Raw genomic sequence first — 27,515 nt, forward strand, 5'->3', positions numbered from 1 at the left:
ATATACCTAATTGCCTTGCTTGGTTGATTTACAGGAATTATAAATGCGTTCTTGTTGATTCTAACTCCATAGACATATAGGCGTTAGGTTAGCTTGAATAGGCGAGTAAGAACTCGACAGATTCTTATGAGCATTAACCCTGTCAACCAATAAGCTAGATAAATTAGTCGGTCAATTCAATTGAAGAATACAATAGGATTGTTAGATAGCCCATAACCCTAGATCGTTTTCATTACATTGATATCATAAAAGTCTGCTCTTTCTCTGTTCAAAGTTTATTATTTATATTATTCTTATTTAATTAGTTAGAATAAAATATTTTTAGATTTAATTCTTGTTTAGATAATTAAGATAGGCTAATTTAGTTAATAGTTAATCATAAGTCCTCGTGGGTTCGACATCCGACTTTGAGTCACTTTATTACTTGACGACCGCGTATACTTGCGTGAGTGTGTTTGGTCGCAACAAGTTTTTGGCGCCGTTGCCGGGGACTTAGAAATTAGCTACGTGACTAAGTTAAGCTTTTATTAGATATTTGTTTTCAAGTTTTAATTTTCAGTTTGCCTGGTTTGTGTCAACGCAGGGTTTACTCTCGAATGCAGAGGAGTAGAAGTGCAAACAACCTCATTCCTCTTGATCCAGAAATCGAACGAACATTACATAGAGTGAGAAGGGAACACGAAGCTAGAACGAGAATAGAAAGAGATTTGGACATCGCAATCCAACCACAGCCAATAGATATGGCAGGCAATGAAGAGCGTCCGGTAATCGAAGCCGCAAGGCCCAATCTTGCGAATATGACTCAGGCTATTGTGAAGCCTGATATCACTGGGCATTTTGAACTCAAACAGTACATGGTACAGCTGATTCAGTCAACAGGACAATATGTGGGTCTATCTCATGAGGACCCGCAGAGGCATATTCAGAACTTCTTGGAAATCACGGACACTTACAATTATCCGAACGTCTCCAAGGACTATGTCAGGCTGACACTATTCCCTTTTTCACTGTTGGGGGAAGCTAAAGAATGGTTGCAAAAGGAGCCCGCGAACTCTATCCACACTTGGGATGATCTAGCAAGGAAATTCCTGATCAAGTTTTTCCCAACTAAGAAGACAAAGTCGTTGAGGAGCCAAATTCTTGGGTTCCAACAACGGGATGGCGAGACACTTCGTCAAGCTTGGGAAAGATACAAGAAACTACTCAGAGACTGCCCGCATCATTGTCAAACTGATGAGGTATTGGGTCACACTTTTGTTGATGGGTTAGATGAAGCATCAAAGATGAATCTTGACTCAGCTTGTGGGGGTAGTTGCATGGCAAGACCGTATAGTGAAATACAACTCCTGCTAAATAATTTCACTGCTAATGACCATAATTGGCAAGGAGAGGGGGATTCACGAAGGGTAATTAAACAGAAGGCCGCCGGTTTGATTGAGCTTGATGACTTTTCCGCCATGAGAGCCGATATAGCAAAATTGGCAAATCAGATGAATAGAATGACAACACAACAAATGCAACATGTACAGCAGATGTCTATTTGTTGCGAACTATGCGGAGACAGTCATATGATTGACATGTGCCCCACGAATCCTGAATCTATATACTATGTGGGACAACAAAACAGAGGTCCTATGAATCAACATGCGCAATATGGGAACACTTACAACCCAAACTGGAGGAATCATCCTAACTTCTCATGGGGCGGAAGTCAACAGAATCAGTATAGGCCTCAAGGGAATTTTACTCAACCTCAGAAGCCACCCCAACAAATGGAAGAAAGTACGAATGACTTGCTGAAAAAGTTGTTACTAGACAATCAACAGCTCAGGACCGATTTCAGAAATCTTGAGAGGCAAATGGGGCAGTTAGCAGCAAACCAAAATACTAGACCTACAGGCTCACTTCCCAGTGATACAGAGAAGAACCCTCAAATTAATGCAGTTACACTTAGAAACGGGAGGGAACTAGAGGAAGCGCCAAGGAAGATAAAAGAAAAACCTATACCTGGGGGGAGTTGACACCTAAGGCAACACAAGAGTCAAAGGAAGATGATGCAAGTTCAGAGCGAATGGAGGTTACAAGGCCACCACCACCTTTCCCCCAAAGATTGCAGAAAAGGAATGACGATCGCATGTTCAACAAATTTCTCTCCATGTTGAGTCAGGTTCAATTAAATATTCCATTAGTGGATGTACTTCGTGAAATTCCAAAGTACGCTAAGTACATAAAAGACATAGTGGCTCATAAGAGGAAATTGACTGAGTTCGAGACGGTTGCACTTACTGAGGAGTGCACATCAAGGGTCCAAAACAAGCTTCCCCAAAAGCTTAAGGACCCTGGCAGCTTCACTATTCCAGTACAAATCGGTAATATTAACGTGGGACGTGCTCTGTGTGATTTGGGTGCAAGCATAAATCTGATGCCGTTATCCTTGTTTAAGCAATTAGGTCTGGGAGCTCCGAGACCAACCACCGTGATATTGCAATTAGCTGATAGGTCCATAGCCTACCCCGAAGGAGTGATTGAAGATGTGCTGCTGCAAATTGGAAAATTCATCTTCCCAGCTGACTTCATTATTCTAGACTTCGAGGCTGATGAACAAGTTCCAATCATATTGGGACGACCTCTCTTGGCTACTGGCGATGCAATAATTAAAGTGAGAGAAGGGAAAATGATTATGAGAGTGGACAACGAGGAGGCAGTCTTCAATGTCTACAAAGCAATCCAACTCCCCCGCCACTATGAGGAGCTCTCTATGATATCTGTGGTGGAGGTGGATGAGAAACTTCTTAACACGAGTGTATATCTAGGCGAATGTTTAGAAAAAGCAATCATGTTGTTTGATAGCTTGGATATGGATGATGAGGTTGAGGAGATGAAGGGAATCCTAGATACATCATGTGGTTACATGCAAGGAATAATCCTGTTTGAGCCCCTGAATAGGCCAAGTGGCCCCCCACCAAAGCCGTCAATTGAAAAAGCTCCAAATTTGGAACTTAAACCCCTACCCCCTCACCTTCAATATGCTTATTTGGGAAGTTCTGACACTTTACCTGTTATTATTTCTGCTCACTTGTCTAAATTACAGGAAGAAAAGCTATTAAGGGTGCTACGTGAGCACAAGCGAGCAATTGGGTGGACAATGTCTGACATTAAAGGCATTAGTCCAGCTTTCTGCATGCACAAAATCCTCATGGAGGACGGACACAAGCCGAGTGTAGAACACCAACGCCGACTAAATCCAATCATGAAAGAAGTGGTAAGGAAAGAAGTGATTAAGTGGCTTGATGCAGGTATTGTATTTCCAATCTCTGATAGTAAATGGGTAAGCCCCGTTCAATGTGTGCCGAAGAAAGGGGGGATAACCGTAGTAGTTAATGAAAATAATGACTTAATTCCTACAAGAACTGTAACTGGATGGAGAATTTGCATAGATTACAGAAAACTAAACAATGCCACCCGGAAAGACCACTTTCCCCTGCCTTTTATTGACCAAATGCTTGATAGATTAGCTGGCCAGGAATACTACTGTTTCCTGGACGGTTATTCAGGGTATAATCAGATTGCTATAGCCCCAGAAGACCAAGAGAAAACTACATTTACATGTCCTTATGGCACGTATGCGTTCAAGAGAATGCCCTTCGGTCTTTGTAATGCACCTGCGACTTTTCAAAGGTGTATGATGGCTATTTTCACTGACATGGTTGAAAGATATGTAAAAGTATTCATGGACGATTTTTCTGTGTTTGGATGTTCTTTTGATAGTTGTTTGATGAACCTTGATAAAGTGCTAGCTAGGTGTGAAGAGACGAACTTGGTGCTAAACTGGGAAAAGTGCCATTTCATGGTACGTGAAGGTATAGTTTTGGGGCACAAGGTTTCAAAAGATGGTCTACAGGTGGATAAAGCAAAGGTGGAGACGATCGAAAAATTGCCCCCGCCGACATCCATCAAAGGCATTCGCAGTTTCTTGGGTCATGCAGGTTTTTATCGTCGTTTCATTAAAGATTTTTCGAAAATTTCTTCCCCTTTGTGCAGGCTTCTAGAGAAAGACGTTACCTTCAAGTTTGATAATGCATGTCTGAAAGCATTTGAGGAGCTGAAGGGAAGATTGGTGACTGCACCAATTATCATTGGCCCCGATTGGGCACAACCATTTGAGTTGATGTGCGATGCAAGTGACATAGCAATTGGAGCGGTGTTGGGGCAAAGGAGGGATAAAATCTTTCACTCCATTTATTATGCAAGCAAAACTATGAATCCAGCTCAGATGAATTATACAGTGACTGAAAAGGAGTTGCTTGCAGTGGTGTGGGCGTTTGACAAGTTCAGATCCTATCTAGTGGGAACCAAAGTCATCGTCTACACAGATCATTCAGCTATCAGATACCTATTTGAAAAGAAAGACGCCAAGCCGAGGCTGATTCGTTGGGTCCTCCTCTTGCAAGAATTTGACTTAGAGATCCGAGATCGAAAAGGGAAGAAGAAGATTCCTACATGATGTAAGGTTCTACGTGTGGGATGAGCCATTCCTATATAGGCAGTGTGCAGATCAGTTGGTGAGAAGGTGTGTTCCTGAGGAAGAGATGAAGGCTATACTACATGACTGCCATGCGTCACCATATGGAGGTCATCACGGCGGGGATAGAACCGCCCAAAAAGTGCTACAATCAGGTTTTTATTGGCCAAAATTGTTTAAGGATGCACATGCCTTCGTTAAAAATTGTGATAGATGCCAAAGAACTGGAACTATCACGAGGAAGCACGAGATGCCCTTGCAAAATATACTGGCGGTAGAACTTTTTGATGTTTGGGGGATTGATTTTATGGGACCATTCCCATATTCTAACGGACACAGATACATCTTGGTGGCGGTCGACTATGTTTCTAAGTGGGTAGAGGCCATAGCTCTTCCTACTAACGACGCAAAAGTTGTGGTAGGCTTTGTAAAGAAGCACATCTTCACACGTTTTGGGACCCCAAGAGTGTTGATAAGCGACGGGGGAACTCACTTTTGTAACAAACTGCTGAATAATATTCTCGCAAAATACGGAGTCAAGCACAAAGTTTCCACTGCCTATCATCCCCAAACGAGTGGTCAAGTAGAAGTTTCCAACAGAGAGGTCAAGCAGATTTTGGAAAAGACAGTAAGTATGAATAGAAAGGACTGGGCCGGGAAGCTGGATGACGCATTATGGGCATATCGCACTGCGTACAAGACCCCAATAGGCACTTCTCCGTACAGGTTGGTTTATGGGAAGGCCTGCCATCTGCCCGTCGAGCTTGAACACAAAGCATATTGGGCGATTAAAAAGCTAAATATGGAGATGGACTTGGCCGGTGAAAAGAGATTGCTACAACTCAACGAGCTTGATGAGTTTCGATTGCATGCGTATGAAAATGCCAAATTGTATAAAGAGAAGACCAAAAGATGGCATGATAAGCATATCCAACATCGTGAGTTTGAACCAGGTCAACAAATTCTACTGTTTAATTCAAGGCTAAAGCTTTTTCCAGGAAAGCTTAAATCTCGATGGTCGGGTCCGTTTGAAGTGGTTAGTGTGAAACCTCATGGTGCGATAGAATTGTGTGATAAGGGGTCCAATACGACATTCTTGGTAAATGGCCAAAGAGTAAAACACTATTGGGGTGGTGACATTGCACGTCACAAGACCACAATGGATTTAGTGGAGGCATGAAGAACATGTTGCGTCGTGCAGCGACGTTAAATCAGGCGCTTCTTGGGAGGCCACCCAAGTTAGTTAGTTTATTTTTATTTTTATTTTAATTTTTTTTTTCTCCTTTCTTTTCGGAGGACATAGATTTTATTCAAGAAAATGAGGCGGATGCGTCGCGTCCCCCTCAGCAAAAAAAAAATTTTTTTTTTTTTTTTTTTGACGGGCCAATTGCTCAAGGCAGTGAAGTCTGCCTATCGCGCCCGTATCGCGTCCGAAAATTTTTGAAGGAAGACAAGGGGATGCGTCGCGTCAAAGCTCGCACGCACAGGTAAGTAATATATATTTTAACACATCTTAAGATAACCTATTCGAACAAAAACGTTTCTTGCGACGCATCCACTCGTCTCGTTTTGGCGACGCCTACGAACGCAGAACAGAATTCTCTCATCGAAATTGTAATGCAATAAGATCAAACGCGACAGGTACGCATCATCCTCTTCGTTCTTCCGTTGGCTTCTCTCCAAATTCGTCTCTCCTCCCTCCTTCAATGGTAGCAACAAGTAGGTTTTGCAATTTCAAGATTTTTAGGGCTGTCGTTCTTGGTAGTTGTAATGGTTGAGAGATGATAAACTATAATTCCCTTCATCTCGTCCAACTTTGGGAGGGTAGTTGCACTGCTCAACTGATAGAATGAACTAGGCACACTTGTTGCATACCACATGTTCGACGAATTGTCCCTGAGAAAAATTTAGGCGTCGGTGAAGTCTGAGTAACCGAGCAACATTGGTGTATGATTGAGAGTAAGTGTGGGGTCGAGTGAGGGGCTATGTGAAATTGAATTTTTGAAGAAAGTTATCACATACTTGCTGAAAGTCATGAGCTACAATTCCATGAAGAGTGAATGGCATGACTTTACGAATAAATTGAAGTCTGCAAGCTGTTGCAATTGCTTTCAAGCTGAACTTCGCTGTTTCATCTGCTAATTGTTGAATTCTTTGCATTGCAGGTACTTAGATTCGTAAAATGACAGCAGCGAGTAAACCATCCAAGCAACAAGACAAAGATGGTAACAAGCAACCGCCCAAAAAGCCTACCGGAAGGGCAGCAGGCGGTCCAAATCCACAGAAAAAGAGGAAGCGGACGGAGAAGGAAATGGAATTGCTGCCTAGGCAGTTAAGTGATGATTCAGAGCAAGAGGAGGAAACATTGGTCCGGAGGACAGTGAAGAAGGGTATTACACCAAGCAAAGGAATAGAGATACGAGAGCCTGTGACATACCAAAGAAAAGCTTCGAGAATGAGTGCTCCAACTGATAAAGGGAAGGAGAAGATTACTACAGAATCTGAATCCGATTCCGATTCGGACAATGACCACCTACAGATCAACATGAGTGATGAAGACGAAGGTGAACCCATAGACCGAGTTGATTGGGAGAAATACTTTGTTAATGAGAAGGCATTCCGAGCCTATAAGAAGATATTGGTTTCAAAGAAGTACATTCCGGAAAAGCCGATAAACATCGGACCACTTAAGACAAAGTACTCAGAGTTTCTCAAGTCAATTCGAGAGGTGCAAAAATGGGGACCCATTCTGAAAGGTCATGGCAAAGCCAACCTCACCATTGTTAGAGAGCTCTACGCCAATTGGCGTCACGCACGGGGAAACATTGTGCGAGTAAGAGGGGTAGATATTAATGTGTCAGCTGAAGCTCTGAATAACTTCTTAAGGGTGCCACACACACTCACTGACAGGTTTGACGCCATATGCAAAACACCAGATTATGCACACATTAAGTCTGTCCTATGCCCTACCAGGAAGGATGCAGAATGGAAGCATGGGAGTATGGAGTACCACTCTATAGCAAAGGAATTCATGAGTGCGTTAGCACGTGTGGCTCTAAATTTCATTTGTAACCGACTGTTGCCATGCCAACATAAAACTGATGTCCCTCGTTACCGCGCACTCGTATTATATGCTTTATTAGAGGGGATACCACTCAACTTCGGAGCCATCATGCATGATCAAATGCAGCGAACCAGGATGAATTACAAGTGGAGGCTGTTCTTTGCTAATACCCTAACGGCTTTTTTAACAGAGAGGGGAGTACTATGGGACAAGGAGAATGACGACATTGAGGCTAAAGCTCCAGGACCATATGATGTCACTCATGTTCTAGAGCCGAACAAGGGAAGGTCTTCTAAGCTCACCGTCCAACAATTATTTGAGCATATGCAAGCAGATATGCATGAGAACAAGGCTGAGCTGATAGCGACTCGTGTCGAGTTGAGTGCCACCAGGGATGAGTTGAGACAGACTCGTGCGGATCTAAGCCGAGTTCAGACCGAGCAGGCCACGATGATGAAGGAGATATCATTACTCCTCAGAGCTCTGGTTCAATGTGCAGGTACAGACATCTCCCAGCTGATTGCATCATCCACTGCCGGACCATCCACTCCTGTTCCTCCCATAGTCACCGAGGCTCCACTCAACAGGCCTATTGAGGTCGCTGTAACACCTGATACAGAATCAGCACCAGTTGTTGATGATAGGAATGCTATGGATGCAGATGCTCCTCCACAGACTGCGGATGAGCCCTCCACCTTGACTTAAGGGAGTCCTTCTCACCCTACTTTACCTTGTTTGTGTGCGTTGGGGACAACGCACAGTCCTAAGTGTGGGGTGGGGGTGATTTATGTTTGATGTATGGATGAATGTACTAATATATTCACTGGATTAATGGCATAAAATAGCAGCAAATTCATCTATATGGAGTAACTATCAGTTTATCTATTAGTTTATTTTTAAAAATATATATATATATATATATATATATATATATATATATATATATATAGTATCTTTGTAGATAGTAATAATCCCCTGTGGTTTTTCTTTGTGCCTCGGTTCTTTTCCATGGGATGTAGTTTGAACCGGGTAATTTTGTTTTCTTTTTAGAGTAGAGTAGGAATGTAGGGAATAAAAGGAGGAAGAATGATGAACCTAGGTGACCTTGACTTGGTTGATACTGGCATATATAAGCTTTTACATATGTAATATCTTCCCTTCTCACTCTGAAATTATTGATGATGCCTTGTTAAAACGGATAGCATGTTTTGTTGCAGCCTATTTCTCATTTTCTTGACTTGTGTTCACTTTGCGCTTAATGCTTAATATCTCGTTGCTCCGTGAATACTTGCATTGTTTGAGAGTCGGAATGTGACCGTCCTTAGCGAGTCATGTGCCATGTGTGGTGAGGTTTTTTGTGTAGTCCATGTAGTGTACTTGTGTCTAGAACTTGCCCGGTATGTGAGTTGAAGCGAAATTTTAGGTGATGCTCGGTTTGAAAAATGATTTTAGGCTTTCTTTGATCTTTTTGAGCTTATTGCTTATCACAAATAAAATCTATCCCTAGTTAAACCTTTTGAGCCTGTAGACCTTTTATTTGGTACCCACATTACAAGCCTATACCCTGTTTATTCTTAATTGACATTGTTTTGATCCTTTTACCTCTTAAAGCACTTTAATTGTTAGATGAGCGCTAAAAGAAGTAAGAAGGGACTAAGTGTGGGGTGACTTTTGAGTGGAATCAATGAAAGAAAGAAGGGTGCACTTATTTTGTAAAATAATACACCACTAGCGGAAATTGAAAGAAAAAAAAAGAAGAGAAAAATCTGGAAAAAAAGAAAGAAAAATATAGATGAATAAATTGTTGTCTTGTTCTTGCTAGTGGGTATGAATTAAAGTAGTGCTTAAAGAAAGAGAAAATATTGTTGGGGGTGATATTATTTGTGAAATTGAAGTGGTGTTGAAGAATTTGCGCTTAAGTTATTTGATGATGTGTTAAAGTGCTTAGGAGGGTGAATCACTATTCCTTAAATATATCCTACCCGTCCCTTAGCCCACATTACAACCATGAAAAAGTCCTAATTGATTTTAGATCGAGCGAGCTTACATTAGTAGAGATTTACATTAAGGGCAAGCCTATGGTACCAACTGCATGCATGCGACTTCTTTTGTGAGAGTGAGCGATTTTCTTTGTGAGCATGAGATTCGAATGTGTGGATTGATTCTACTCTCTTTGCTTTTGTTGTGAGGGCACATGGTTTCACGAGGGATAGGTAACGTTATTAGACTTCTCTATGATGTTGGGTGTTCAAGCCATGAGTGCATTGTGACATTGAGTCGGTTTTTGAGGTTAGGATTGTTATGAGCATGTTGTCTTTGTTCGAATATGTTTAAAGAAGGGCCTAAGAAAAGGGAAGTGTGTTGATGCATAGTCTAGAGCCTAATTGTAGCAAATAACCATGGTCATAGGTGCAGTGTGCTTTGAATGATAAGAGTTTAATTTTGTTTCGTCTACTATAGGATGGTTTGTTCGAGGACGAACAAAGGTTTAAGTGTGGGGTAGTGATGTTTGGCATATTTCGATATGTGTTGATGTTACTTTGCCCATGCTTTAACCACTTTTTGATGTTATTTAATCTTTAAAACACCCAACATGGTGTAATTATTGGTTTGATGACTAATTAAGTTATGTGTGACGATTTAAGGTGTTCGGAGTGCAAAATATGAAGAAAAGGTGGTTTAGCTAGAGGAAGAAGGGTTGGATGCGTCGCATCCAACCTAGGAAAACATCATCATGCATGCAACCTTAGCAGTGAAGTTGGGCCATCGCGTCTGCCATCGCATGCGAAACTGGGAAGTAGAAGTGAAGCTGGATGCGTCGCGTCCACCTTCGCAGGCAAAAAATTGAAATGGAGGACAAGGTGGATGCGTCGCATCCACCTTAGCATCAACCCCTGAAGCCGATTTGGACTAGGAATAGGAGAGCTTTGGCCCACGACTTTTGTACGCAATATATAAGCTAAAAACGCCTCTTTGAGGTTATCTAACATATTGGGAAGGGGGAAAAAGCCACGACAAAGCTGTGGAGGCCGGAATTCATCAAGTTTCTTCTTTCTCCCACCAAACTTAGTAATCTTTATGTTTCTTTATATGATTTGTTGTTTGGCTACCATGTCTATGTGGAGCTAAACTTCACGTTCTAGGGTTGTGGTTCTTTCATGACTATTGTTATTCGGATATTGATTTTGACTTCTTGATTTATCATATTAGTTTATTTATTCAATCTTGCACTTAATTATTTAATTGCTTGATCATCAATTGAATATTATCTACGAATCTAGAATTGAACTCGAAAGTGGGAATTCTATATTGCATATAGGATTGAGTAGGGCAAGTTCTTGAACTCGGGCATCGGGGAACGGATTCTTAGTTAGGATAGACATATACCTAATTGCCTTGCTTGGTTGATTTACAGGAATTATAAATGCGTTCTTGTTAATTCTAACTCCATAGACATATAGGCGTTAGGTTAGCTTGAATATGCGAGTAAGAACTCGACAGATTCTTATGAGCATTAACCCTGTCAACCAATAAGCTAGATAAATTAGTCGGTCAATTCAATTGAAGAATACAATAGGATTGTTAGATAGCCCATAACCCTAGATCGTTTTCATTACATTGATATCATAAAAGTCTGCTCTTTCTCTGTTCAAAGTTTATTATTTATATTATTCTTATTTAATTAGTTAGAATAAAATATTTTTAGATTTAATTCTTGTTTAGATAATTAAGATAGGCTAATTTAGTTAATAGTTAATCATAAGTCCTCGTGGGTTCGACATCCGACTTTGAGTCACTTTATTACTTGACGACCGCGTATACTTGCGTGAGTGTGTTTGGTCGCAACAGGTGTTTTGTTGCAGAATATATGGGAATCGGGATTGCGTGAGTTCGTTCGCGATCGCGTAAGGCAAGCAGAGAGGCCGGCCAAAGTTGTTCTTCGCGTTCGCGAATTTGAGGACGCGTTCGCGTAAGGGTGTGAAGTGGTGCTTCGCGAACGCGTGGCCAAGGTCGCGTTCACGTAGAGTTAAAGAGGCTAAAGCTGAGCCACACGCTTTACTCATCGCGATCGCGTGAGGTCGTTCGCGATCGCGTAAGTCTGTGAGTCAAAGCATCGCGTTCGCGTAGAGTAAATTTCTGGAGCAACAAAGTAGAGCTTCGCGATCGCGATTAAGAAAAATTGGGTAGCCAAAAATGTGCTTCGCGATCGCGAAGCATTGTACGCGATCGCATAAGGTAAAATTTGGGCAAACAGAACTTAAGTTCTAGAAAATGAGATTCGTCCTCTCATTTTCAACCAATTCCAATTTTTGAGCTCGGGTAAGGCAATTCTTGGGCGATTTTTACGGGAAAACATTGGGGTAAGTGTTCCTTATCCTATATTGATTATATTTAATGATTCCATACTCATTTATATCATGTATAAGAGGGATATTTACAAGTTGGAAGTATCCAGGCTAATTAGCGACTAAGTATGAAATTTGACAATTTGGTTAAGTTAAAGCTGAAGAGAAGTTAATGAAACTCTAGGATCAACCGTAGCCACGGTTGATTCGTAACAGATTACGGATTTGTTATTCGCAAATCGTTGGACCAGCCTATAGCGTACTTTTCTCGAAATATTACAATTTATCAAGAACCATACCATACCAACCGACGAACACCCTATTCAATAGATTTTTTTCAGATCCACCACTCCATTTCAGGTTCTCTTATAGTAGTAAACTAGACGGATTTAGCCCGTGTAAAGCACGAGCCCAATATTTCATACTTTTAGGTAGCAAACTTCTTTCACTTTTCAATCCTCTAGTTGGTTTAAGCGATGACAACAATTCAGAATATTGATGATTTATATTCTTATATAATTGGCATTATTTTCAACCAACATACTCTCGTAGCAAGGAAGTCAAGTAAACGTAACAACAAGTGATAACTAAGTATGATAACTTGGACAGTGAAATAAACCTCAAATGTAAAACATTCTTTATTTACAATTAGGTAATGTAAATTCAGAAGTCTCAAACATGAAGACACAAAAAATGAATGTCCATTTTAAACATAAGAGAGGATTGATTAAACATTGACATATTTAAATTGAGCAAAAATAAATATCCATTTTAAATTCATATTATTATGTAGTGCGTTATATTTATTGACCATAATATGCCACAAAACGACATAGTCCAAAGTGCCAATCTCTGCTCAGGAAAACAAAGACATTACCATAAAAAGCAATCAGAATAATTGACAGGACATAAATGCCTTACTGACCTTTGAGTGTTTAGTTCACAAAGACTTTTTCTATTCCCATTGATTTCCTTTAATACCACTGATTGCTAACAAATTGACACAAAATAGTCAATGAGCATAAGCATATGCAAAATCAGTTTTAAAAAAAGACTAAGACTCAAAAAATACTACAATTTCCTTTAATAAATTTTATTTTTTCCATTCAGTCCAGCGGTGATGGAGGATGAAAAATAAAAGGGAAAATCTCACGAACAATACCTCATTGTAGATCACTCAGATTTCTAAAATGTTGCGACCTCTCAAAGAACATCTTTGAGGCCGTCTAGACAGAACCAAGAAATTTGGCACCAGATATTCAAAATAAAATATGCATAAGTAGAATTAATTAAGAAAAGAGCTTAATGCACAAGATAAACATCGAAAACTTCTATTGCAATAAGCGGTGCAAATATAATCTATGGAATTCGAAGAGAAAAGGGAAAAATTTCCAAATAGGGAACACTTACATGTAAGTCATAAATATATGCACCAGTGCTAACTATAAGTCCAAATAGTTAGATCAAAACTCATTCCATTATTAAGCAATTAGCAGAGGTGTTGATGGTTTGTTCTGTCTCCATAAAACAATAGCAGCCAAGAAAATTCTTCCATGAAATTGGTAACTGTTAAGAGATCTCAAAAAAGAAAAGGAAGGAAAGAAGATTGCAGAGAGAAAAAAGAAGAAGATTTGAACAGTTGAGCCAGGGTACTATGACCGTGTCAGAGTATGCAGTCCAATTCAGTAATTTGGCTAGGCATGCACCAGCCTTGGTTGCTACTGTTCGAGAGCGGGTTCGCCGATTTATTGAGGGGCTCCACCCTAGTATCAGATTCAGCATGGCCCGAGAACTGGAGGTGGACATCGCATACCAGCAGGTGGTATCAATTTCTAGAAGATTAGAGGGTATGCAGATCCGAAAGAGAGAAGAGAGGGAATCTAAGAGACCTTGAGATTTTGGCACGTACAACAGTTCTCGTGCCCCAGCTACAGCTCGTCAGGGTAGGGGTTATGGGATTCGCCCTGTTCATTCAACACTTTCAGCCGCCAGTGGTACTCCGGCCACTCCTAGGCCCCAGGATCCCTATTATGCACCGCCAGTGTCTAGTGTACCTCATGTACATGGTGCTTCCTGCGGTCATTCAAGTCGATCAGGCCTGAGCCAGTCACAGAAGCCACATCCTCCGAGAGCTTATTTTGAGTGTGGTGAAACTCGTCATATGGTGAGGGATTGCCCCAGACTTAGGAGGGGTACGCCTTCACAGATCTCTCAGGCCCCACCTATTCCACAAGTCCCTCAAGCTTCTCAGGCCATGATTACTACACCAGCTGTCACTCCACCTGCACAGCCAGCTAGAGGAAGAGGTCGGACAGGTAGAGGTCGCCCTAGAGGGGGAGGCCAGGCTAGATATTATGCCTTTCCTGCTAGCACGGAGGCAGTTGCATTTGATTCTGTTATCACAGGTATTGTTCCGGTATGTCAGAGAGATGCATCAGTCTTATTTGATCCAGGCTATACTTATTCTTATGTGTCATCTTAGTTTTTCCCGTATTTGGGCATATCCCATGATTCTTTGAGTTCTTCTGTTTATGTATCTACGCCCGTAGGTGATTCTATTATTGTTGACCGCGTGCATCAGTCGTGTTTGATTTTTATCAGTAGTTTTGAGACCAGAGATGATTTATTATTGCTCAGTATAGTGGATTTCGATATTATTTTGGGCATGAACTGGTTGTTTCCCTATCACGCTATCCTTGATTGTTACACCAAGATGGTGACATTGGCTATGCCAGGTCTACCGCGGATAGAGTATAGAGGTACATTAGATTATGTTCCTAGCAGGGTTGTTTCATTTGTTAAGGCTCAACGAATGGTTGAGAAGGGGTGTGATGCATATCTGGCCTATGTGAGAGATATTAGTATTGATAATCCTATCGTGGAGTCAGTTCCGGTAGTAAGGGACTTTCCCGATGTATATCCAGCGGATTTTCCTGGTATGCCACCACACATGGATATTAACTTTGGCATGGAATTGTTATCGGTCACTCAGCCCATTTTTATTCCACCATATCATATGGCCCCGGTAGAATTGAAAAAATTAAAAGAGCAGTTATAAGAGCTGCTTGATAAAGGCGTCATTTGGCCCAGTGTATCGCCTTGGGTGCTCCTGTCTTATTTGTGAAGAAGAAGGATGGTTCAATGCGGATGTGTATTGATTACCACCAGTTGAACAAGGTTACAGTGAAGAACAGGTATCTATTTCCACGTATTGATGACCTATTTGATCAGCTTCAGGGTGTCAGGGTATTCTCAAAAATTGACTTGCGTTCAGGCTATCACCAGCTGAAGATTCAAGAGCCAGATATCCCGAAGACTGCTTTCAGGACTCGGTATGGTCATTACGAGTTCCTTGTGATGTCTTTTGGGCTGACCAACTCCCCAGCAACATTTATGCATTTGATGAACAGTTTCAGCCTAATCTTGATCATTCGTCATTGTGTTTATTGTCGATATTCTGGTATACTCCCGGAGCCGGGAAGATCATGAGCAACACCTGATGATTGTGCTTCAGACTTTAAGTATACTCCCGTAGCCGGGAGGATCATGAGCAACACCTGATGATTGTGCTTCAGACTTTGAGAGGAAAGAAGTTATATGCAAAATTTTCAAAGTGTGAATTCTGGCTTGATTCAGTGGGATTTTTGGGTCATATAGCTTCGTGCGAGGGGATCCAGGTAGATCCGAAGAAAATTAAAGCAGTGCAGAGTTGGCCCAGACCATCATCAGCTACTGAGATCCTGAGTTTTCTTAGCTTGACGGGGTATTATTGCCGATTTGTAGAGGGTTTTTCTTCTATTGTTGCACCTATGACCAAATATCCCCAGAAGGGTGCTCCGTTCAGGTGGACCGGGGAATGTGAGGAGAGCTTTCAAAAGCTCAAGACAACTTTGACTACAACCCCATTATTGGTATTACCTAGAGGTTCAGGGTCTTATAGTGTGTATTGTGATGCGTCGCGTATTGGTCTCAGCACAGTGTTGATGCAAGATGGTAGGGTAATCGCCTATGTGTCCAAACAGTTAAAGATACATGAGAAATATTATCCGGTCCACGACCTCGAATTAGCAGTTATTGTTCATGCCTTGAAGATTTGGCGGCATTATTTATACTGTGTCCATTGTGTAGTTCATACCGAACACCGGAGTCTACAACATCTGTTTAAATAGAAGGATATTAACTTGTGGCAGCGGAGGTGGTTGGAGTTGCTTAAGGATTATTATATCACCATTCGCTATCACCCCAGGAAGGCCAATGTAGTGATTGATGCCTTGAGTCGTAAGGCGGAGAGTTTGGGCAACTTAGCATATTTACCGGTAGCAGAGAGGCCTTTACCCTTGGATGTTCAAGCCTTGGCCAATCAGTTTGTCAGATTGGATATTTTCGAGCCAAGCCGAGTTTTGGCTTGTGTGGTTTCTCAGTCTTCTCTTTATGATTGTATCAGAGAGCGTCTGTATGATGACCCACATCTGCTTGCTCTTAAGAACACGGTTTAGCCCGGTGATGCCAAGGAAGTCACTATTGTGGATGACGGTGTATTACAGATGTAGAGCAGGCTATGTGTGCCTGATGTAGATGGTTTGCATGAGTTGATTCTCCAGGAGGCTCACAGTTCGCGGTACTCGATTCATCCAGGTGCTGCGAAGATGTATCAGAATTTGAGGCAGCACTATTGGTGGAGGCAAATGAAGAAAGATATAGATGTGTTTGTAGCTCGGTGTTAAAATTGTTAACAGGTAAAGTACGAGCATTAGAGACCGGGCATATTTCTTCAGAGACTTGAAATTTTGGAGTGGAAGTGGGAGCGTATCACCATGGACTTCGTAGTTGGACTCCCACGGACTTTGAGGAAGTTCGATGCTGTATGGGTCATTGTAGATCGGATGACAAAGTCCGCACATTTTATTCCAGCCGGTACTACTTATTCTTCTGAGAGGTTGGCTAAGATTTATATCCGCGAGATTGTTCGCCTTCACTGTGTGCCAGTGTCCATCATTTCAGATCGGGAAACGCAGTTTACACCACAATTTTGGAGAGTAGTGCAGTGAGAATTAGGTACACAGGTTTAGTTGAGTACAACATTTCACCCTCAGACGGACGGACCATACGAGCGCACTATTCAGATATTGAAGGATATGCTAAGTGCTTGTGTCATTGATTTTGGGGGTTCTTGGGATCAGTTTCTGCCACTTGTAGAATTTGCTTACAATAATAGCTACCAATCGAGCATTCAAATGGCTCCGTATGAGAATTTATATAGGATACGGTGTCGATCTCCGGTGGGTTGGTTTGACCCGGGTGAGTCTAGGCTATTGGGTACTGATTTGGTGTAGGATGCTTTGGAAAAGGTTAAATTGATTCAGGATCGACTTCGCATGGTGCAGTCTAGACAGAAGAGTTATACTGATTGGAAGGTATGTGATGTTGCTTACATGGTTGGGGAGAAGGTTCTGCTTAAGGTTTTACCCATGAAAGGTGTGTTAAGATTTGGGAAGAAGGTAAAGTAGTCCTAGGTATATTGGGCCTTTTGAAATACTTAAGAAGCTTAGAGAGGTGGCTTATGAACTTGCGTTGCCGCCTAGTCTATCGGGTGTTCCTCTAGTATTTCATGTATTGATGCTCCGGAAGTATGTCTGGGATCCGTCTCATGTTTTGGATTTCAGTACAGTACATTTGGATGGTAATTTGACGTATGATGTGGAGCTGGTGACCATTTTAGACAGGCAGGCTCAAAAGTTGAGATCAAAGAACATAGCTTCAGTGAAAGTACAGTGGATAGGCCAGCCAATCGGAGAAGATACCTAGGATATTGAGCGAGAGATATGGAGCAAATATCCACACCTATTTGAGGCTCCAGGTATGATTCTAAACCCGTTCGAGGACGAACGTTTGTTTAAGAGTGGGAGAATGTAACGACCCAACAAAATAGTTTTGAGTATTACAGCCCCGTTCCCCCATTTACTTCTAAATTTGTACTTTACAGTTGTTATGAGACGTGCCGGGGTAATTGGTTCAGGTCCGGTGAGGTTTTCAAATAAATTGAGACACTTAGTCTCCAAAATAAAAACTTAAGTTAAAAAGGTTGACCGGATGGTGGCTTATGTGTAGACGACCCTGGAATAGAATTTTGATGGTTCTAATAGCTCTGTATGATGATTTTGGACTTAGGATCATGTCCGAAAAAGTTTTTGGAAGTCCGTAGTTAAATTAGGCTTGGAATGGCTAAAATAGAAATTTAAGTTTGAAAGTTTAATCGGGGAGTTGACTTTTTGATATCGGGGCCGGAATCCGATTCTGAAAAATGAAATACCTCCGTTATGTCATTTATGACTTGCGTGCAAAATTTGAAGTCAATCGGACATGATTTGATAGGTTTCGGTGTCGAATGTAAAAGTTGGAATTTCTAGTTCCATTAGGCTTGAATTGGGGTGTGATTCGTGTTTTTAGCATTATTGGATGTGATTTGAGGCTTCAACTAAGTTCGTATGATATTTTGATACTTGTTGGTGTATTTGGTTAAGGTCCCGGGGGCCTCGGGTGAGTTTTCGATGGTTAACGTATTGAAATTTGGACTTAGAACAAAGCTGGAAACTTTCTATCATCTGATGCAATCGCACCTGTAGAATTTGGCTCGCAGAAGAGAGTGTGGGAGTGCAGAAGCAGAAGAAGGGAGAGTGGAGCAGTTGCCGCAGGTGCGGAGGAGAATTCTGCATCTGCACGGCCGCAGATGCGAACGAAGGATCGCACGTGCGCATGGGATCGCAGAAGCGAGTCCATAGAAGCGAACTCCTTGTCCGCAAAAGCGAAGGCTGTCGCAGAAGCGGGAGATTCACAGCAAAAGTGGAACCACAGATGCGGTTAAAAATTCCACAGAAGCGGAACCTCTGGGCAGTGTACAAAAATAAAGGGTTACGAGTTTTTGTTATTTTTGGACATTTCTAACACAGTTTTGGGGCGATTTTCAGAGAGAATTTACGGGAAAACTTGAGGTAAGTTACTTGTGATCATTGTTAGTCAATAATATTGGATTATCGTTGAGTAATTCGACTAGATTACATGTTTTTGAGGTGAAATTAGAGGATTTGAGCCTAGGGATTTCAAAATAAGAATTCCAGATTTGGAGTTCGAGTTGATATCGGAATTTGGTAAATATTTTATGGTTGGACTCGTGGTTGAATGGGCGTTCATATTTAATAACTTTTGTCGGGTTCCAAGACGTGGGCCCTACGGGCGATATTTGAGTTAAATTTTGGATTTTTGTTGGAAAATTTGTATTTTCATATGGAATTTATTCCTATAATTGGTATTGAATAAATTGAATTAATTATGACTAGATTCGAGCTGATCGGAGTTGGAAAATCGAGGAAAAGGCATATTGCTTGACTGATTGAGCGTGGTTCGAGGTAAGTGGCTATTCTAACCTTGTGTGGGGAAATTTCCTTTGGATTTGATACTGTTGTAACATTTTGTGATATGTGAGCGTCGTGTACGCGAGGTGACGAGTGCGTACACAGGCTAAATTTAGAAATATTGATTCTTGCTGAGTAGTTTTCTTTTAAATTCTTTAACCAAGTTGCTTTAGTATATGTAGTGATAATGTTTAGCCTAGTATCACATGTCTACATGCCTTAACTCTTACTTACAATATGTGCAACTTGCGTAGCTGAATTACATATTTTTCTTGATTTGATTTAAATCATTAACTGTGAGATTCTTGCTGTAAATTCGTTGTTTTCTTCGGATATCTGTTGCATATTTACTTTGGGACTACGATGCGGTTCCTCAGGAGATTCCCCTATACTGCATATTTACTTTTGGACCTACGAGGTGGTTCCTCGGGAGATTTTTCTGTACTGCATATTTACTTTTGGGACTACGAGGCGGTTCCTCGGAAGACCCCCCTGTACTACAAATTTACTTTTGGGACTACGAGGCGGTACCTCGGGAGCGCCCCTATTGTGTACCTCTAATTGTTGTGTTGTTATCTTTCTGTAAATTTCGTTTATTTCTCAGTCACTTCATTACCCTTTTATAAATTTTTGCCTTATTTATTATTATTTTCAGTAGGGCCTGACCTGACATCGTCACTACTCTACCGAGGTTTGGCTTGGCACTTAGTGGGTACCGATGTGGTTTACTCATACTAAGCTTCTCCACATCTTTTTGTGCATATCCAGGTACTTCCTATCAGACCAGATATCAGTAAACTAACTGTACACGGAGACTTCAAGGTACATCTGCCAGCGTCCTTAGACCTCAGAGTCCCCCTCTATCCTTATTATGTTGTCTTCCTGATTTCTCTTTAGACTTTAATGTTTTGAGACACTTAATAAATTCTTAGAAGCTTATGATTTATTTCTACCGGGTTTTGGGAGTCAAAGTTATTTGACTGCAGTTTTAAATTTATTTCATATGTTGAAAATTTGGCTTCAGTTTTATTTTATGTATTTCTTCAAAATTTGTTAGGCTTACCTAGTCTTAGAGACTGAGTGTCATCACGACCTCCTACGGAGGGTGAATTTTGGGTTGTGACAATTGTTATGAGTTATTGTTGGCTATTGGTATTGGAATCTGACCGTTGTCCAAGTTCGTCACTGTTTTCAACCTAAGGTTATGTTTGTTACTTATTGAGTACATGAGGTCGGTTGTATTCATACTACACTTCTGCACCTTGTGTGCAGATTTTGGATGCTGATGTTGCTGTGCATGGTGGGAGCTGGCCCTGAAGAAGTACCTGCGTTCCGGTCATAACTGCCTCTTGTTCTTGGTAGCTTTATAATTATTAATCTGTTCATGTATATTTTAAACAAATGATGTATTTTTTTTCATACAGCTTTGTAAACTCTAAATCTTAGAAACTCATGATTTGTACTATCAGTCCTTGGAAATTCTTTGTATAAAAGTTCAGTTGTGTTATCTCTTAATGAATCTCATTGATATTAGATTGCTTCTAATTGACTTACCTAGCGAGTTGGGGTTAGGTGCCATCACGACAAGTTGGATTTTGGGTCGTGATACTTGTAGGCTTAAATACATTATGACGATTACGTGGATATAAGACTTTTAAAACTTGTGATTTTAAATATGACATAATATTTCTATGGTTATAAGAACTTATGCAAAATAGAAACTTCAAGTCAAATTATTTCTTAATTTTAAAATGTATCACTCTCTCTTGAATGGACTAATAATAAAATCATGTCATTCTTTAAACGGATGGAATATTATATATTGGACGATTTATGGTAGGCCGAAAGACGAGTTTAAAGATTTTCTCCAAGATATTTATGCCAATGAGCGCAACGTACTATTGAACCAATTACCTCTTTGCGACAGTGACTTAAAATACTCTCAATTTGCCCCTTTAGAATTTATCATAAACTATGAACCTATACTAATAGTATGATATCAAGTTAATTACCAGCATAAGGGACGAAGTAAGAAGGTTACTAATACTTTAGTTCAAATCGTATATTTATATTTATAAATTTATTAAATATATACAAAAATTAAATTCAGAAATCAATTGCTAATATCTAATATTAGTCCCCTAAAATTCAGAACTCAAAAATTTTAAATTCTGATTTCAAATGTAACATAAAAATTTTACACATCTTCCCTCTCTCTCCTAGCGGTGAAAAACATTTTTTACAAAGCTCGCGTGGAGGAAAAATTGGACCAATAACTATAGAGGCACGTTTTTCATTTCCTTGGAAGATATTTTAATTTCCTTTAACGTCCCCCACCCGACAGAGGACAAATTTAAGATTTCATCAAACAAAAGTTAAGAAGGGAAAGCAACTTTCATTGGTTATAAATTGGAGGAACCAAATGAAGTGAGATGCGCAAAAACTTCATCTCTTTGAGACCATTCTGACTAATCCCAATAATTTCAGAAAGAGACATCTCTTTAGTTCTAAGAATGGGATTTGAAAGGGTACGTAATATTCATGTTCAATTTTTTTCTCTAGTATTTTCTTTTATACTCAAGTTCAAAGACGAGCCAACTCACTAGTATATTATTTTATAATAAAATTAACCTAATACTCATTTCATTTCAAATCATAAAAGATTTTTTTAATTGAAATTTATTCTTTTGTGTTTATGAGATAGGAGTTTGACATAATGATTGTCCCAACAAAAGGTGAAATCAACGCGTCACCGCCACCACGGAAGAATTTGAGTCTCAGTGTGATGGAACCTGATGGTAAAGATATTAAGACGTCTTCGCAAGAACTGGACAGAATTTTGACTCAATATATAGAGACATTGTCCCATCGGACAGAATATCATATAGGTAAGTATATGTTTAGTGGCGTTTTCTATAAATATATAGCTATCACTTTAACAATTTAACAAAATAAAATTAAAAGACTAGTAAGCTAAGGTCCGTAGATTGGAAGGCTAAATATCTTTGGATAGACGCGAGATCAACAACTATAACAACTATAGCTGCATGAAGCCATGAAGTATGATAATGTTCTTTGCTATCCCTCCCGAAAGGGATAACATATATATCCACAGAAAAGAGACTATGGATATCCTAATTTGGCTTTAATTTCCGTAAGTGCTTACCTAAACGTAGAGTAATGCAATCACTTTAATTAACACATTTGCTCATCAAAGAATTTCTTGTTTGATTTTCCGTTGTTAGAATTCAATATAACTGGACAGTGAATTGAGTTCCAAACTAAATATTTTTATACTTTTAATGAATTTTTTAATACAAATATAAAATTTATGTGAAAATTACTAAGTTCACGTAAATCCATAACTTTTGCACCAGATCCGCCCGCGGAGCTCTCTCTTCATCAGGGTGGACACATAGGAAATTAAAGTTTTTCATGTTTATTCAACTGTTCCTTGAATTACTAGAACCCTCTCTTACCATCATAGCGTATTTGCCTATAATTGAAGGATATTTTTGGAATAAAAAAATTTAGCTTTTAAAATGAAACAAGGCATGTGATATCTCATGAAAAGATAAAGTGTGACAAACTTTTTCAGGTGAGAGGAGTATTAAATATCTACCCCATATTTTGTCACCCTAACTACCTTCTCCCACATGCCACAATAATGATGTGCCTAATTCTCCACACGTTTCTAATAGTTTGTGTTCCACAATTTGTATATATACATGTACTACTTTTAGTTATGTGTACTTCCGACAACTAACAGTACCAATGCCAACTAATGGGTACTCATTCATGCAATATATTTTTGAAGTCCATTAAGTATTAATTATTAAAAAGTAGGGATAGTATATAAGATTCTCCGAATTTGTCTTTCCTGCTCAAACTTTTATAGTATCTCTATTGTTGTTGAAAGTGAATTTAATACCCCTCAAAGCTGATTTGGCAAAGAATATATTATCACATTTTTATATGCGCTTGAAAGGTAAAAAAAATATTAAAAAATAATTAAACTATGCACGTGTTATCTTTTAATTGGATGTTATCAATTAATTGCACTTAAATATTTATTATTAAATATTTTTTGCATTGTTTATTTTCTTATTCTTTTTCTTCTTTTATTTCTTTTTCTTCTTTTTCTTTTTCTGTTCTCTTTTATGTTCTTCCTTTTTCCTCTTTTCCTCTCTTCTTAATCCCCACATATTTTCTTTCTTTATTTTCTTTGTTTTCTTCTTATTCTCAAATTCCAAATCAAAAGCTCACACCTTAACTCTTTAGTTTGTCCAAACTTCACCTAATTCCTTTTCTTCTCCTTAGTTATTGCTAGTCTACTACTACTCCTTTTATTCTTTCACCGTATTCCTTAATTAATATTAGGTACATATTTAATTCTACAAATGTCATTATTAAAGGCAACCCAATTTCTACTCTCTTTTTTCTCTTCCAATTTCTGATACCCATTAGTTCATATTTTTTAGACCCAACAGTAATGCGTTCTTAATTTTAGCTCTGAATATGTTGCCTTTTTTCCCCCACAAAAAAAATTCGAATTTGGTAATGAAAAGAAGTAAAAGATGATAAAATATGAAAGTAAATGGATTGTATTGTTGATTTTTGAAGCTAGTTGGACGATCTTCAATGGCAAAAAATGGTTGAAAAAAATTGGACGGTGATTTATTACAATTTGTAGTTGTTTAAAATCTGAAAATCTTTTTAATTAAAAATGGTCCAATGGTTGCTCTCTGTAGGAGTGGGCGTTCGGTCGGTTCGGTTTTAAGAAATTCGGTTCGGTTATTTAGTTTTCGGTTTTGTAAAATTAGTAACCGAAACCGAACTGAAATAAGTTCGGTTCTGTTCGGTTTAAGAAATTTTGTTCGGTTTATTTCGGTTCGGTTTGAACATTATCATATTGGGCTCTCTCTATGTAATAATTGGACTGACGAATTTGTTGGTTTTCTTTCAAAATTTCGGTAAATTAAACTGAAACCAACCGAAAATTTGTTGGTTTGCTAATAATTCGATTTTTCGGTTAACCGAACCAAATAAACTAATAACCGAAAACCGAACCGAAAAACTGAAAATTTAAAATTTTAAACTGAAACCGATCGAAAAAACCGAATAACCGAAACCGAAATAAAAATATTTTTGGTTCGGTCGGTTTTTTCGGTTCGGACCGAAATATGCCCACCCCTAGCTCTCTGTAGGGAGTTATGAATTGGACAAAAATGGTGAAGGGTGTGAAACTATTGAGTTTTAGGGATAATGGTTGTTTGGAGTATTTTCGGGAAGGGGGTGTGGTTATTGTTGAATTAGTCTAGGAAAAAAAAAAGTAAAAATCATGCAAATGACTCGTGTCAGCGCGTGTTTACACAGCTAAGATAAAATCTGGTTTTCAGCTTTGAGGGAGTTATTAAATTTACTTTGGCCAACGATAGGGAGGTACTAGGACACTCGTAAAGATTGAGTAGAAAACTTATTTATCTGGACAAGTTCAGGGACTATCTTACGTATTATCCCTAAAAAATATGTAGATTATTAGTTAATTTCGTACTTGTGCCAAAATTAATTTTACAACAAGAAGTATAGAAACTATTTCAAGAATAATGTAAACAAAACCTTTTAGTCATACTTGTTCTCGAAATATTTAAACTTAGCCTCTTTAAATGGGTTCTTTACAGGTTATCCAGTTAATATATGTTACGAGCATCATGCTGCTTTAGCTCCACTTTTGCAATTCCACTTGAACAACTGCGGAGATCCCTTCACTCAGAACACTGTCGATTTCCATTCAAAAGATTTTGAAGTTGCTGTTTTAGATTGGTTTGCGCAACTATGGGAAATTGAGAAGGATGAATATTGGGGATACATTACCAATGGTGGCACAGAGGGAAATCTCCATGGTCTTTTGATTGGGTAGGCATCACTTTCCCATCTCCATTGATAGACAGTTTCTTCTACTTCCAATTTAAGAGTCCACCACTTGAGGAGTTGATGAGGTCTAGTATTATATATATATATATAACTTTGCCTAAAGATTTATATATATATAACTTTGGAGATTTATATAGCCAATCCTAACTTATTTGGGACAGAGACATAATTGTTATTATAGAATAGTCTAACAGACCTATTTTGCACTTGGAGACATTCTACAATATTTATACTTGATCTAAAAAAAGAGTTATGTACACATTTAGAGACCTCATATTCAATGATGTATTTCTCTTTTACCATTTCAATATTATTTGTGCAGAAGAGAGTTACATCCCACTGGGATAATATATGCATCAAAGGATTCACATTACTCGATTTTTAAAGCAGCAAGAATGTACCCAATGGAGATAGAGACCATCAATACTTTAGTCAATGGGGAGATTGATTATGCAGATTTGAGATCAAAGTTATTTCTCAACAAGAACAAACCAGCCATCATCAATATCAATATTGGTAAATATTATTATAAGATCCTTTATCTTCCAAACTTCAATATATGGTCAAGTAATCTTCCCATTCACATACGTGGAGTACTACTACTTTTAACAATAATTTAGGAACTACCTTCAAAGGAGCTATTGATGATCTTGATCTGGTCCTACAAATACTTCAAAAATGTGGTTATTCCAATGATAGATATTACATCCATTGTGACGCTGCACTATATGGGCTAATTGTCCCATTTATCCAACATGTAAGATTACTTTATAGAAAGTGACCTAGTTCTCTATTATATTTGACAACAGGTGAAAACAATTACCTTCAAGAAGCCAATAGGCAGTGTTTCAATTTCAGGCCATAAATTCTTGGAATGTCCAATGCCTTGTGGCATTCAGATAACAAGGAAAAGTTACATTACTAGTCTCTCAACAAAAATCGAGTACATTGCTTCCGTTGATGCTACAATTTCTGGTAGTCGAAATGGCTTGGCACCAATATTCTTATGGTACAGTTTATGCATGAAAGGCCGTGCCGGATTGCAACAAGATGCCAAAATGTGCAACGAAAATGCTCAATGAGTCTAGCATTATCGTTGTCTTTGAACGACCTAATGACCCTAAGTTCATTCGTCATTGGCAACTGTCTTGCACAAGAGATATGGCACATGTTGTAGTCATGCCGGGCATCACAACAAGAGAAACAATAGACAGTTTTTTCAAGGATTTAATGCAGGAGAGGGAAAAATGGTACCAGGTTGGAACAACTGTGCCTCCTTGCCTAGCAGATGATATTGGTTCTCAAAATTGTCTTTGCTCCAAACAGAAGATGCATCATTGAATTCCTTACAAGACGAGACTTGGAACGGTCGTAGATTTGGAGTATGCTTTTATGCAGAGGTGGTTCAATAAAATTGGTGATATAACGCCAAACTTTTAATAAATAAAAGATCTTAAACTTATTTGTGTTTAATCTTTTTGAGAAAAAAAGTTGGTTTTCTGCTTGAGTTGCATTATCATCTTATTCAACTAAAATGGGACTTGTTCATATGTAGAACACTCTCCCATATTGTTTGATTCTTCTTTTGTTGTTTGTTATTAATTTATTAAGAGCACCTCTTGAGACTATTAAATTTCAATTTTTCTTTTTTTTTCTTTTTTTTCTTTTTGAGTAATATATATATATATATATATATATATATATATATATATATATATATATATATATATATATATATATATATATATATCGTTGCATATTTTTTACCCTTCGTATAAATATTCTGTGTTGGATAAAATTGTAAAATAGATATTTAGTGTTTGTTTTCTTATTAAAAAAATTAAAATTTTCGTAAGATTTAAAAGGAAATGGAGGAAGAGAATGAGTAGGTTTCAAACTCATTAAGATCGATTCATATCACTTTAGGAGGGTTTTTTCCTTTAAGTACGTAGGTTAAAAAAGGAATAAAGAATCACAATTAATATTTTTATTTTTTTTACTTAACTAATATTTAGGATTTTGAGATCTACTATGAATTTTCCACTATGACATTTTGTTACTCCTATTTCTTTTCAATGCAATTAGATATTACAATCTCCCACGTAAGGAAGGCACTAAAACAAACTCCTAATAGAGTTCTATTTTCAGAAAAGATTCATATTCATATGAAGCTATATGAATGGCCAATAAAAAAATTTTGGAACAAGTTTTCCATTGAAAATAACCAAGATGAACTACTT

General features: G+C 38.9%; 1 pseudogene; it reads left to right on the forward strand.

Annotated features, from left to right (window-relative positions):
* The first annotated feature begins 21,758 nt into the window (after positions 1 to 21,758).
* On the forward strand, positions 21,759 to 26,908 carry LOC142177649 (histidine decarboxylase-like; annotated as a pseudogene).
* Positions 26,909 to 27,515: the final 607 nt, after the last annotated feature.

Source organism: Nicotiana tabacum, chromosome 23 (genome assembly GCF_000715075.1).
Source record: "Nicotiana tabacum cultivar K326 chromosome 23, ASM71507v2, whole genome shotgun sequence".
In the NCBI taxonomy this organism is placed as follows: Eukaryota; Viridiplantae; Streptophyta; class Magnoliopsida; order Solanales; family Solanaceae; genus Nicotiana; species Nicotiana tabacum.